The sequence below is a fragment of the Cygnus olor genome, chromosome 2 (genome assembly GCF_009769625.2).
Source record: "Cygnus olor isolate bCygOlo1 chromosome 2, bCygOlo1.pri.v2, whole genome shotgun sequence".
NCBI classification, from domain to species: Eukaryota; Metazoa; Chordata; class Aves; order Anseriformes; family Anatidae; genus Cygnus; species Cygnus olor.
Genome location: NC_049170.1, coordinates 142,903,082 through 142,916,205, shown reverse-complemented (window position 1 = coordinate 142,916,205; position 13,124 = coordinate 142,903,082).

The following is a 13,124-nucleotide window of genomic DNA, read 5'->3' as shown; positions in this document are numbered from 1 at the left end:
TTTAAGTGTTGAAAGTGCCAAACAGCAATCATATCTGCTTACTTCGCAAGGCTGCTCAGCACTCTACAAAATGAAGTGAGGGAAACTCCAGAGCCACATCAATCATTTGAGTGGCCATGTCCAGTCTTCCTAAGAAGAGTTTAGGAAGCCAGTGTTTCTCTTGGGATTTGATATGCCTAATTTCAACTGAAATTGTATGTGGCAACCTTCCTTCTTTTGCTCGTCTTCTGATTAGAACACTACTCATGTCCTAGGAAGGTTCCTTATATTATAATGAAACCCAAGTACCTCCTTTCTTCACTGTTCTTGTTAAAGCTGAACCACATAGAAGCCTTAAGCCAGGGGGAGAAAGGGAAAGAGTAAACCTGACATTAATCTATGAGTCAGAATTTTCAGCTGCATCAGAATAAGCAAGACTGAATTTCATAGAATTATAGAATCGTAGAATGGCTTTGGTTTGGAAGGGACCTTAAAGATGACATCATTCCACCCCCCTGCCATGGGCAGGGACACCTTCCTCCAGAGCAGGTTGCTCAAAGCCCCATCCAACTTGGCTTTGAACACTTCCAGGGATGGGGCATCCACAGCTTCTCTGGGCAGCCTGTGCCAGTGCCTCACCACCCTCAGAGTAACTTCAGTACCCTTTTTTAATTTAAAACCATTGCTTCTTGTCCCATACTATACTCCCTGACAAGGAGTCGCTCCCCAAGCTTTCCTATATGCCCCCTTTTTTTGAGACATCCAATTTATTTTACTTTGCAAAATGTTTGCAAAGCATCAGGGCTTAGTCTTGCCAGGCTTGCCCTCTGAACTTTTCTGTACCTGCTTAGAGCCTTGCTTTTTGCCATGTTTGTTTAGCCTTTCTTTAGCCATGACGGGATTTTTTTCTAATTGACGAGATAGTTGTTTTTTGTTTGTTTTATATTGGTTTTGTTTTTTCCTTTGCTTATCTTGGTAAAGTAGAATCACAGTTTTATCTAGACAACAGTAACAAGCATTTATTCTATGTAAAATGAGATGTTTTCAATTCCTGAAAATAACTCTTAGTGATGCAGTGTAGAGAAATGCAGGCCTGATACAATAGCACACAGGATGTGATGTAGAGCAATGCACGCATGGCATAGTAGGCGATGGGGCACAGACTGTGCTGGAGACCTTCTGGCTATAAACAACATACCTATAGTCATTTAAAGAAATGTGGACCTGGAGAAAACTGATTTTAGGGCTAGCAGAAAAAATTAGAAACAAACGTGCAGTTTTTACATATAATGTTTAATTACTTGCCTACACTAGAAGCATGCAAAAGTGGAATACCTTGTTTAATACGAAAGGCCCAGTTTTATAGCGCTGTGATAGCATGTTCCCACAGATGTTCAAGAACAGAATTAATGTGTTATTGCATGATATCTATCATCCTATGTTCTGGACATTGTCTTGGATTTTCCTAAACAATACTTTGTAATAACAGAAAGAAACTTCTTCTGGAGAAGAGGAGGCTCAGGGGAGACCTCATCGCTCTCTATAGGTACCTTAAAGGAGGCTGTAGAGAGGTGGGCGTTGGTCTATTCTCCCACGTGCCTGGCGACAGGACGAGGGGGAATGGGCTAAAGTTGCGCCAGGGGAGCTTTAGGTTGGATATTAGGAAGAACTTCTTTACTGAAAGGGTTGTTAGGCATTGGAATGGACTGCCCAGGGAAGTGGCTGAGTCGCCATCCCTGGAGGTCTTTAAAAGACGTTTAGATGTAGTCCTTAGTGATATGGTTTAGTGGAGGTCTTGTTAGTGTTAGGACAGAGGTTGGACTAGATGATCTTGGAGGTCTCTTCCAACCTAGACGATTCTGTGATTCTGTGATTCTGTGAAACATAAATTTATCTTTTTATGAGGACTTTATTAAGCTTTCAAACATAGACAAGTACAATATCGTGAACAGAAGGAAAAAAGAAAGTGGCAACCCTAAACTCATTCGGGTGGTGCAGGTTCAAGAGTGTTGCATGCCAAGTCAATCTCTACCTCCGCTTCCTGTTTTGAAAAGTTTGCTATCATGGTACACTATAGGTTTTGCACTAAACGAGTACTTACAGTATTTTGTGCTCTATATGACACCTCACCACAGAAACATGGTGAGTGATAAGTGCTCACGCCAGAAAGAATATGGTCTTTAGATGGTTTGGGGAACATAATGATTTAATGAAAACAGAATATTATAGAATATTCCTATAAAAATCCACTGATATGCTTATACACCGTGAGTTGGGTACAGCCATCTGGTTATACAATCTGCTGCAGCATTAATGATGTATTATTGATTAGCTGACCTTGGTGAGTAGACAATTGCTTCAAACAGTGTAAAAATGTTCAGGGAAAGAAAAATCATGTCCATTTGTGACAAGCAGTTATTTGGACAGAAACACTGACTGAAAAAGTCAAACAGGGTCTACCAAGTTTAGTTTTAAGTATAATGACAGAGACCTAAATTTAGTCTGTAGGCCAAATCCCAGGGTCAAAACCATTTCCCTTGAAGGACTGAATGGTATGTTCCAGGGTGACATTCCTGGTACTGTTCCTATGCAAAAACATTTGCTCTATGTAGGGTTACAGCAACCTAAATCCCATGTTCCAACTTGTTTGGTATAGCAAAGATGGCAGAATTACTTAATGTTACATAAAAGTAACAATTCTGCACAGAGTCTATAGGAAAATGGAAAGCCATTTAGGCCACTCTTTAGGCCACTCATGCTTTATGTATACTCATATATTTCTGGACTGCTTGTGCTGCTGATCACTGAGATACAGCTATTTTCACAATGCAATTTGAACAATTGCAAGTATTAGCCGGCTGTATTGTGGAGCAATCTGGTTTTCATCCTTGTTGGTGTGGATGGCTCAAGTATTGGAGGGAACTTTTAGACAGCTAAACCCAGAGATACATATTTCTGGGAGACTGAAATATTCTTCTCAACATAGAAAATGCCAGATTGTTTCAAATGATGAGTGTATATTGTGATCATTGGGAAAGCTCAAAATTACTCAAACTACTCAAAATAATATCAGAGGAATGAAAGAATGCAGTGCAGAGCATTACCTAAAAGATCCATTCACCCCAAAGTAGAAATGTCACAGAAGTAGTAGGTGTGGGCTTATTTGTTTTGTTTTGATCTAGAAAAATCCCTTCAGTAGATAATATTTTTATTTTATCCAAAGAGAAAGTATTGCTTGGAGCTATTAAAAGTTGGAAGAACATCATGTTTTGATAATGGTAATGCCAGATTATACATCTCTCTGTCCCAAAGCCTGTCTTTGGGACAGAGACAGGACAAGAGAAGGTGTTGGAGAAAATACAAGAGTAGGACAAATATGTGCTGATTCCTCACTTCCCTGAAATAATATTCTAGCCCCCAGTGATGTGTGGTTCTGAGACTTCCAGAACAACAGGAATTGTTTTTGGTATTCAGTAGCTTCCAGCCATACGTTATCAGTTATGCCTGCATGCAGCCCTTGATGAAGGGCAGACACATCAGGTATCTAAGAACTATCTATGGTTTTGTCCCTTCCTTGCCTTTACTTTTCAGTAACAGCATCACATTAAAAAATATATATATATATATATCATAAAATGTCCCCAGGAATTTTCATTATACCTGCTTCTTGTGTTTGCCATATAATTGTTTCCTACTCCTCATGCACCTGCAATAATGCAGCTGTAGACTGATCTTTGTGAGCGATTACTTCATGTTCAAATGGCTTGTGTCTTTGATCTTAATGACGTTTGTATGATTTATGTTAAATCCTTGAGGCACACCCTGATTGTATCACAGGTATTAGTACTTCTGTCAGTTTAAAAATTTTATCCCAGCTGAAGTTTAATGAGGTTTGTAACTCCCTGGAGACATTTCCTGGGTATTCATGGTTTGAAAGCTATAACTGTTTTAACCATGTGCTGAACCTCCAGTTCACAAATTCTGTGTGCTACAATAAACAGAAGGTGAGGGGGGAGGTGTGTGGGGGAATAACTTGTGGCTTTCAGGTCTGACTTGTGTAATTCTCCTGGAACTTTTTATTTTCTGTCTACTTTTGTTTCAGAGTTTTAATTTATCAGTCTTCTCTTTAAAACTCACAAAAAAATGCAGCAGAAAAAAGCAGAAAACTCCAGGATGGTAAAAAATAGTGTTTTCATTATAATGTAAAGCTGCCTAATGTGTTAAAATTCGGATTAGGTACTCTGGAAAGAAGTGGTAGTTTTATACAGGAAGGTTCGTGATTTGTTATGGCAGAGAGCAATTTGTCATTTATGGCTTATCTGTTCATTCATCTTGTGGTTTTTTTTTGTGTTTTTTTTTTTTTTTTTCCCCTTTCTAGCTGAAATATAAAATGACCAGAGAGGAAAGGCATTAAAGATTTCTTTGAAAAGATCAATTGCACTTTGATACACTTACTTTGCTTATTAAACTGAAAGTTTACAGTTTTATCAGTTGTTTGACACATGCAAAAAAATAAGGTATTCAAAAAAAGAAAAATCAAAATAAAATAAAAACCTCACAGAAGCATCACACTTTTTCTGTTTATTACACAGTGGTAGACAAAAAATAAAAACAACAACTTTTTTTACAGAGACAGAATATGTTGCAAATTAATTATTGTTATTTGAATCTACATTTTAGTTCATTTTGCTTCAGGACATAAGTTAATAGGATATTGATGGCATTTGAACTCAGAACTACGTGTTCTGTAAACAAAGACTGTGTAAATTCAAATAGGTCATTTTACCACCTGATCTCTATACCTTCTACATTTTCTGAAAACTATCACCAAAAATAGAAATACCTAAAAAAGACACATGCTTTTTTCCTTTCCCAAAGATGAATTTTCCTCTTTTACAGAAACTATGCCTTTGGTCCTGTAAAGACTTAAACAAAACAATATGGTTTGTTACTGCATTCTTTTGGCAGATTTTGAGCTTTTTATTATTTTTTTTTTTTTTTTCAAGTGGATCAATTCAGTATAAAAATATGGCTGTTCAGCCAGCTAGACTCTTAACATGCAAATTGGTTAGTTGGTTCTGTCCCTTTTGGCAAGGGAAATGACTAATATATTTAATAACATATATATAATCATTAGAATAGAATAGAATAGAATAGAATAGAATAGAATAGAATAGAATAGAATAGACTACAATAGTTCAGTTGAAAGAGACCTTCAAAGATCATCTAGTCCAATCGCCTGACCACTTCAGAGCTAATGAAAAGTTAAAACATATTAATGAAGGCATGTAGTAGATGACCAACACATATAATAAGTTATTATAAATATACATGCTAATTATATATATAATACAAATCTGTATTTTCATGAATAAAAGCAAGATTTTGGAGGTTGGATCAAAAAAAGTTCATTTGCAGAACATATTATTCTCCCACTAGGAGTTAGTGCATAGAGTAAAAATAGTACTAAATGTTTACAGTTTTTTATGTTGTTAACTCTTGGAATTCATTCTAAGCAGTTAAAAAAATAGTACTGTTATTTCAGTGGTATAGTTTAGAGTATGAATCTGTATGCTATATGAAAAAGATGATAAAGATTCAATTTGCACTCCCTTCTTTTAAACATAGCCCAATTTTTTAAAATCAACAATAATAGCAAAAATATCATATTTTTCAAGGCATACTTTTATTCAATTTGCAAGAGTAAGTTTTAAACGCAGTGTGTGACATCATAATAAGAAAATATCCTTATTAAATTCTTAGGATAGAGGAAAAAAATTTAAAAACTTCTATCTCTATGTATGCTTTCTTACTCTTCCATAAGGTCTTTCTTTTTATATTTCTTATTATCTCTCTTAATAGGTATTTAAGAAATAACCCTATTATGTCTACAGGTTCTTCTGTTTTTCCAATTGCTTGCAATAATTGCTTGCAATTGCTTGCGGCACTATTTTAATAAATCTAACTTTCCTGAGTTCATAAATTTCATTAGAGAACTTCTAGTTCTCTAGCAAAGAAATGTAGTATGAGTAGTTTAGGAGCCAATGAGCAGTCCTGTTTTACAGAACACTAATGCACATGTTCAAGGTCCACTGAATACACCAAAACTGAAGCATACCCTTTCAAGTTTTATTGAATGTGTGGGTCAGAGACTCGTGTGTCTTTTTCAATCATAAACTATTAAAAAAAAATATATATATATATATATATATACATATGTTTTATATATTTCTTGACTTCCCATGAAAGCTGATATTGCCCATCACCACAATCATTTTGCAAGGACACTCTGTGCAAAAGAAGAAAAAAAAAAAGTCTTGGTGACTGGTGCTTTGGGGCAGAGTTTACCATCTCAGTACCAAATTAAGAACTACTTCAACAAACAAGAATTTGTTGAAACACATTTCCAAAATAAATAAGGAAAATGAAAATATGCCACACTTTCAAGATAATGTGCTTTGAAAAACAAAATATCACTAGAACTTGAAACAAAAATTAGAGTTGCTAAGTGTTTAGGATTAGAGAATGGAAAAGAAATGAGCTGTGGTGGCAACAGAAACCAAAGTGTCTGATTCAGTCTTTTACAAAGCATTGTGGAAACTAAGGATTGAATAATGGCAGAAAATGATACAGCTGCTAAGTCACTAAATCTAGGAAATAAAACATGGTTTTATTGAGTTTTGTGGGGATTTCTAAAATACTGATGGGATGGCAAAGACTGAAATGCAAGCTTAGACCTGTTTGAGGTCAGACTAGTAATTTTCACATTCTGAATCCCTTCAACATTTGTGGAGGATTTGTCTGTTTTGTTCAAACCTTGTGAAAAAACAGTGAATTTGGAGCCTAATGGTTGTACACAATAGAAGCAGTGTTTGATTGTGCTAGGGAAGCATAGCTCGACTTGCTAGTTCAAAATTGCTGCAGAAAGGTACTTAGCTGCATGTGAAATATACAGAAACAGTTCTAGCCCAAAGGCAACAGGATGAAATGTTCTAGCAAGTTATCAGTTTGTAGTTTCTCAGTATATCTGTGGTAATACCAGCAAAATCAAAGGAACAGACTAGAAGCTCTTTTCAGTTCCACGTTCCGAAGTATACTGAAATGTTTACTCTAATTTATGCCATGTTTGGTCTTTTAGGAGAGCTGAATACATCAGACGCTGGTCAAGAAAACTTATCCATGCCTACACTGCCCCAAGGTATGAGAGGCAGAAAGCAGCACAAAGGCTGCTGAAACCATTTTGCCTGTCTGTAAAATGTTGGTCATTAATAACTGCATTGTAGGCAGCCTCACAAGCACTGCTCTCTGCCTTTTGAAGTGCCACATATTAATAGTCAGTCTATTGAAAGGCAAACACCCTTCTCCTCCACATAAAGTGTGCTCAGTATTTCAATGAACTGAATATATTTTAATTTTTCAAAGATTGTTTCTTTCAGATTTTTGATAGTGCTTGTGTTTTATTCATGACAATAACATAACATAAAAAGACCATTTTAATGGAGGATAGTTAGATTATCTCTCTGGTTTATAGCACTCTGGTATGTAGAGTTTCTGCTGCTTTTTAAAATAAAGCAGGGGCAGTGGGGTTAAGGTAGAATCAGGCTTTTTTATTTGTTTTGTTGGTTTTTTTTGTTTGTTTGTTTGTTTTTTGAAGGACTGACACTGATTTAGCAGTCTTATGCAAAAATTGCTACATCTTATAATCATCATATTGTTTTCTTGTATCTAAGACACCAGCTAGCTGATTCACCACTGAAAAGGGTGAAGCACACCTTTTGGCTGACGTTGCCTCTGATATTATAATACGGGAACAAAAGAAAAGCAAGCCCCATCTATAATGATTTGATTACACTTTCAGAATGTGCAGATTCCTCAAAGCTTCAGAAAGAAAAGAAGCTGATTTCAATTATTCCTCCTTTAAAAAGAAAGAGAGAGAGAGAAGTATTTTGCAGTACTGGTAAAATTCATGTTTTAATCAGGTTGCACACACACACACACAAAAATAAGCCCACATTATGTTTATCTACATTTATCTCTTCAGTCTTTTAAGGAAAAAATAAAAGCCTGACTTTTTTTTTTTTTCATTGAAAATCTTTAAACAAAATCTGCTGTGGTACTTTAATTTAAGGCACAGACATCCATTCTTATAATAATTCTTTTTGTTATCCTATTAGCTTTGAGAAAAATTTATCCCAGATTGGTTTTGTTTTAAAATTAACTTGACACTTGTACAGATCACAAACCTAATCTCATTCAGTGCTTTTTCTATCTCTTTACATGATCAAGTTTATACTACCATATAAATCTGATGAAATTCTTCACTTTTACTGAAGCATGATGTAATCAAATTCCAGCTTCTTTTGATTTATTTTAATGATTGGTTTTGAGCAGACACATCTACTGAAATCTCCAGTGAAATTGCATATTTATGGAAATTTATGTAAAGATTAATTTTTACTCCTTAAGTCAACAAGCTTGCTAACTTGTTAATTTTGCTTTATTATTCTTTTATTTGGAAGTTGGTATTCTATCCTGACACAGACAAAAGGCAAATTCACTCACTTCATGTATTTTGGCAGACTTTGTAAAGACTTGGGGCTATTTTTTGAGGAAACTCTTTATTTCCAAGAGTGATATGTTGACCTTGGCTATCATCCAGACACCCACCCAGCCTCCCCTCACTCCCCCTTCCTCAAAAGCACGAGGGCTAAAAATAACACGGAAAACCTTGTGGGCCGAGATGAAGACAGTTTAATAAGAAAAGCAAAAGCCGCATGAGGAAGCAATGCAGGAAAAGAAGCAATGGGCACAAACTGGAAAACAAGAGTTTGAACATCCAAAACCACTTCTTTACTGTGTGGGTGACAGAGCACTGGCACAGGGTGCCCAGAAAGGTTGTGGAGTCTCCTTCCCTGGAGGTCTTGAGAAGCTTCAGAAGTCCTGAGCAACCTGCATGAGTTGGTCCTGCTGGAAGAGGAGGGTCACACCAAATGACTTCCAGAAGTCTTCCAGTTTCAACCATTCCATGAATCCATGAAGCCAAGCAAAAACAAGGACTTCATTGACTACTTCCCTGGAACTCAGGGCCTCAGCATGTGTAGTGGTTGCTTGGGAAGGTAAATGACATAACCAAGAATGCACCCACTTCATCCTTTCCCTCAGCTTTTATTGCTGAGCAGGACATCGCACAATTAGACAATCCCTTTGGTCACTGGGGTCAGCTCTTCTGGAGGCATCTCCCCCCAAGGCCTACAGGCCTTTGGCACAGGGCCTGGAAATACAGCCTTGACACTGTGTGAGCAGTGCTCAGCAATAGCCAAAACACTGCTGTGCCATCAGCCTTTTTAGCCACAAATGCACAACGCTCTATGGGTTGCTGTGAGGAAAGTTAACTCTATCCCTGCCAGACCCAGTACACCAAGGAACTGTAATTATTTATATATTCAGATATCTGACCTTTGTGTGCCATCCTCTATCCTCCTTAGTTCAACTGAATTGTAAAGTGAGGCTGTGGATCTCAAAAAGCTTCAGGGGATAAATTTGCACAGTAACATAGTAAGCTCAACTTAATTAGATACATTAATGGTCAGGCTTTTGGTACAAAGCAATAGTGATTGTTTTGCTAATTTTTGTCACGCAAATAAAACGCCAAAGATCTTGGAAACAATTCAGAGGAGGACTTATTAAGGATAAAATGGAAAACATTAAAGTGGTTTTGGGAGGGGGAGGGAATTAAAAAGAAAAGAAGTTATTGTAGGCTTCCTGGCAGTCTTATTAATTTTGTTTTCTGCATTGTAAATTTAATTAACATAATCCCATTTGAAGTGCAACATTTTACATGGAAGAAAAATATCCTAACGATTGATCTTAAAAAAAGGGAGGAGGGAAGGAATTAAGTTAAATTGTATTACAAAAGCTTAAGCAACATATGCTCACTGACTTTTCACTGAATAAAGTAATAAGATTAATATTTAATTAACATCAAGGAAAAATTAGCTTCTTTGCATTTTGTGACTGTGTCTACATTCAATGAAATTGATCACTTATTTATTTTTTTCTCATTGAAAGGCCTGGGTAAAATCAAGTCTCTGTTACAATTATCTAAAAATGGCTGATTGTCAACAAGACACTGCACTGGTTGGGGCATTCTTGCAGTCACAGTGGTGTTCAAAGTCATGGGACGTATCCACCAAATGATGTTTTGTGTCACACCTTGTTGCATGTAATGCATGCCAACAGATTTTTATTTAATTTCTTTCCCCATTGCAGAGCAAAAATTGCTTAGAATGATTTTGTTAATCTTCTGGATAAAGAGAGTGTATGGATGTTTGTGTATATAGGAGTATTTACTTTTAATTTTTCTTCTGAGGTAGTTATATTTTGAAGGATAGAAATGTGTGTGCTTAGCATATCTTTAGCTATCACTAACTGAGTGGAAGTAAGGAAAGTAAAACTTCATAGAATAAAATCTCAGCCTTTACAGTTACAAACATTCAAATATTGTGCTCCTAGAAACATGACATTTGATTTTAAAGATCTCCATTTTTTAAATGAAACTGTTGAAAGTCTCCAATATCTGCTAAATTCATATTTGTGTGTGTGTGTTAGGCACCTTTTTAAGCTGTTCTGTAAACCATGATAGTCGGATAATTGTTTAATAAGAGCTTAGATTTGTATCTATTTTTGCAGAAGTATAACCCAAGAACTAAAGCAAGAAAATACTCTTAAACTCAAAATTAAAAGAAATAATTTTGATAAAATAATACCTTAAAATATTTACTGTAGAAAAATTCTGCAGCTGCACAGAATGGCTTTGAATTAAGGGCATCAAATTTCATCCAGATGCTGTCAAGTTCTCTTTGAAAAATACCATAATCAATCATCCATAATGTTCCCGTTAATCTTAGAATCAGAAGAGACAGAAATGGAACTACTTTAATCAGATGCTTACTACTGAGTAGTTCATGATAATATATTCTCTACTATCATAGCTAGAGTAAATGCAATTTTAAAAGTACTGCAGTAAAATGAATAATAAAAGTACAGGAAATCAGAAAGTTGGGCAAAGTTGTGTAACGAATCCAAACCGATCAAATATCTAATGAAATTTAATATTTTTGTGATATTTTGGTGTTATCCTCAGAATGACATGCAAGAAGAATGGTTTAATCAAACTAGTAATAGCATGAACATCAGTTTATAGTTACAAAAAACACAAATCTTTTCAGAATTATACTGGGAATATAAAATATTATCTTTGAACTATGAAACCAGGGTTATCCTTTCCTGGAAAAAAATAATCCAAAAGACTGCAGTGGATAAAATTTATAGTAGCCCTTCCCTTTCCAAGTATTTTTTTTTTTTAAATTCCACTGCTGCACATCTATATTATTTGTATCCTTAGTATTTTTAACTTATACACTGCTTACATATACATTGAGATAATGCAATGGTAATTTGGGAATAAAATATCTGTACTTCTATCAACAGCAGGAAAGGGAAGGGAAAGAGGAAGGGAAATGCATGTAAAATCTTCGTCATTGCAGTAGTATCCAGACCTGCCTTGTACAGGTCACCATAAAAGAGTATGACATGAATGGATCAGATTTGCCCAATGGAATAGAGGAAAGCACAACACTAATGCTCAAAGTATTAATGGTTAAATAGCTACAATTCCTAAAAGAGCACTTCTGAAGGAAGAGAAAGTTAAAAGTTGTCTCTATTCATTAGTATTGAAAAACATACATAATTTCCTCAGAGTTGCCTTAAGGGAAATATATTTTCTCTAGTCCTTCCACATTTCATGCACACAGAAGCCCATCACCAATTTTCAGCTTCTAGTATTTTTAATTAACTTTTGCATTTAAAGTAATGTACTAACAACTTCAAAGAGTAGCATTTGAACAACAGCATACCATTGGTAAAGCTTCACATTCAGTCAATATATTCAGCAGACAGTGTTATGAAGCTAGCAGAAAGGGCACATACTGCACTGAAGAAGGAATTTTGGTTCAAGTTAATTCATCACAATAAATCACTGGAAGAGAGCATATCGTGTTAGCTTCAGTCATACTAATACTAATCAGTGGCTCATTAGCTTTAAGAATATCAACCTGGTTGAGCCATCATTGCTCTGCACAGTAGACTAATGAGTCACATTAGGCAGAATGCTACATGGCACATATCAAAATTGCTTTTGTCCATTATCCAAGTTACAGCACAAAAGCTTACAATAAAATTAGTGGTAAGGACACTCAGTTATACAATGACTAAACGAAAAAAAAAAAAAAAAAGAGCACTGGAACTGACCCAAATTTTTGGTGCTTTATTTTGCTGCTAAGAGCTACTGAGCCCCGGTCCTCCATACCTTGTACATGTAGTGCTGTGATTCATGCTAGACAAGGGACTTCAGGTTATCTCAGAAAAAAAGAGTCAGGACCCATCCATCTTTGGCGTTGGCAGAAGAAATTATTTGCTCACTCCCAAGTGTGAGTTTTACTGTAAAATATAGACAAATAGAATAAACCACAAATGCAATAATAATTAGTCATTATAATGCAAAAATTAAAAAGTCTATGTCATATCAAAGAACATATCTGAAGCGTAAACACATTCAACAACTTCAATAAATGTGTGTCCTGCAATTACTACGGTCACATTAAGGTGAACTTTAGTTGGTTCACGTTGCTTTTTGTGCTCCAAAAGGACTGCAATTTTACAATGAAACAATGTTTAGTCAGATTCATTTCTCCAGAGGTTTCCAGGTATCTAAACAAATTAAATTAGAGGAGTATAAACAGAGCAAAGGGGCTCAGCATTCATAAAATGTGCTCTTTATACCTTTAAAAGGTACTCATTACACTCAGCCAAATGCATTAGATGTAGTTTTATGAAAGACACAATTATGCTTAGTCTATAAGTGCAGACCTAAGAGTGAGACTTTGCTAGTTTCTCAGCAAAGAGTATCAAGTTGATTTAAATAGAGAAAACATGTAAAAGAAGTATACAGTTCTAAATTCAGGGGAATTTAATGAGAGAAAGAGGTAGCTGAACATCTAGCTGTGTTCACAGCTTGCAGACTTGTCAATTCTAAAATTAAGGAGAAGGTTTGCTGGGCCTCCACCTCGTATTTCCTCACATGGCAC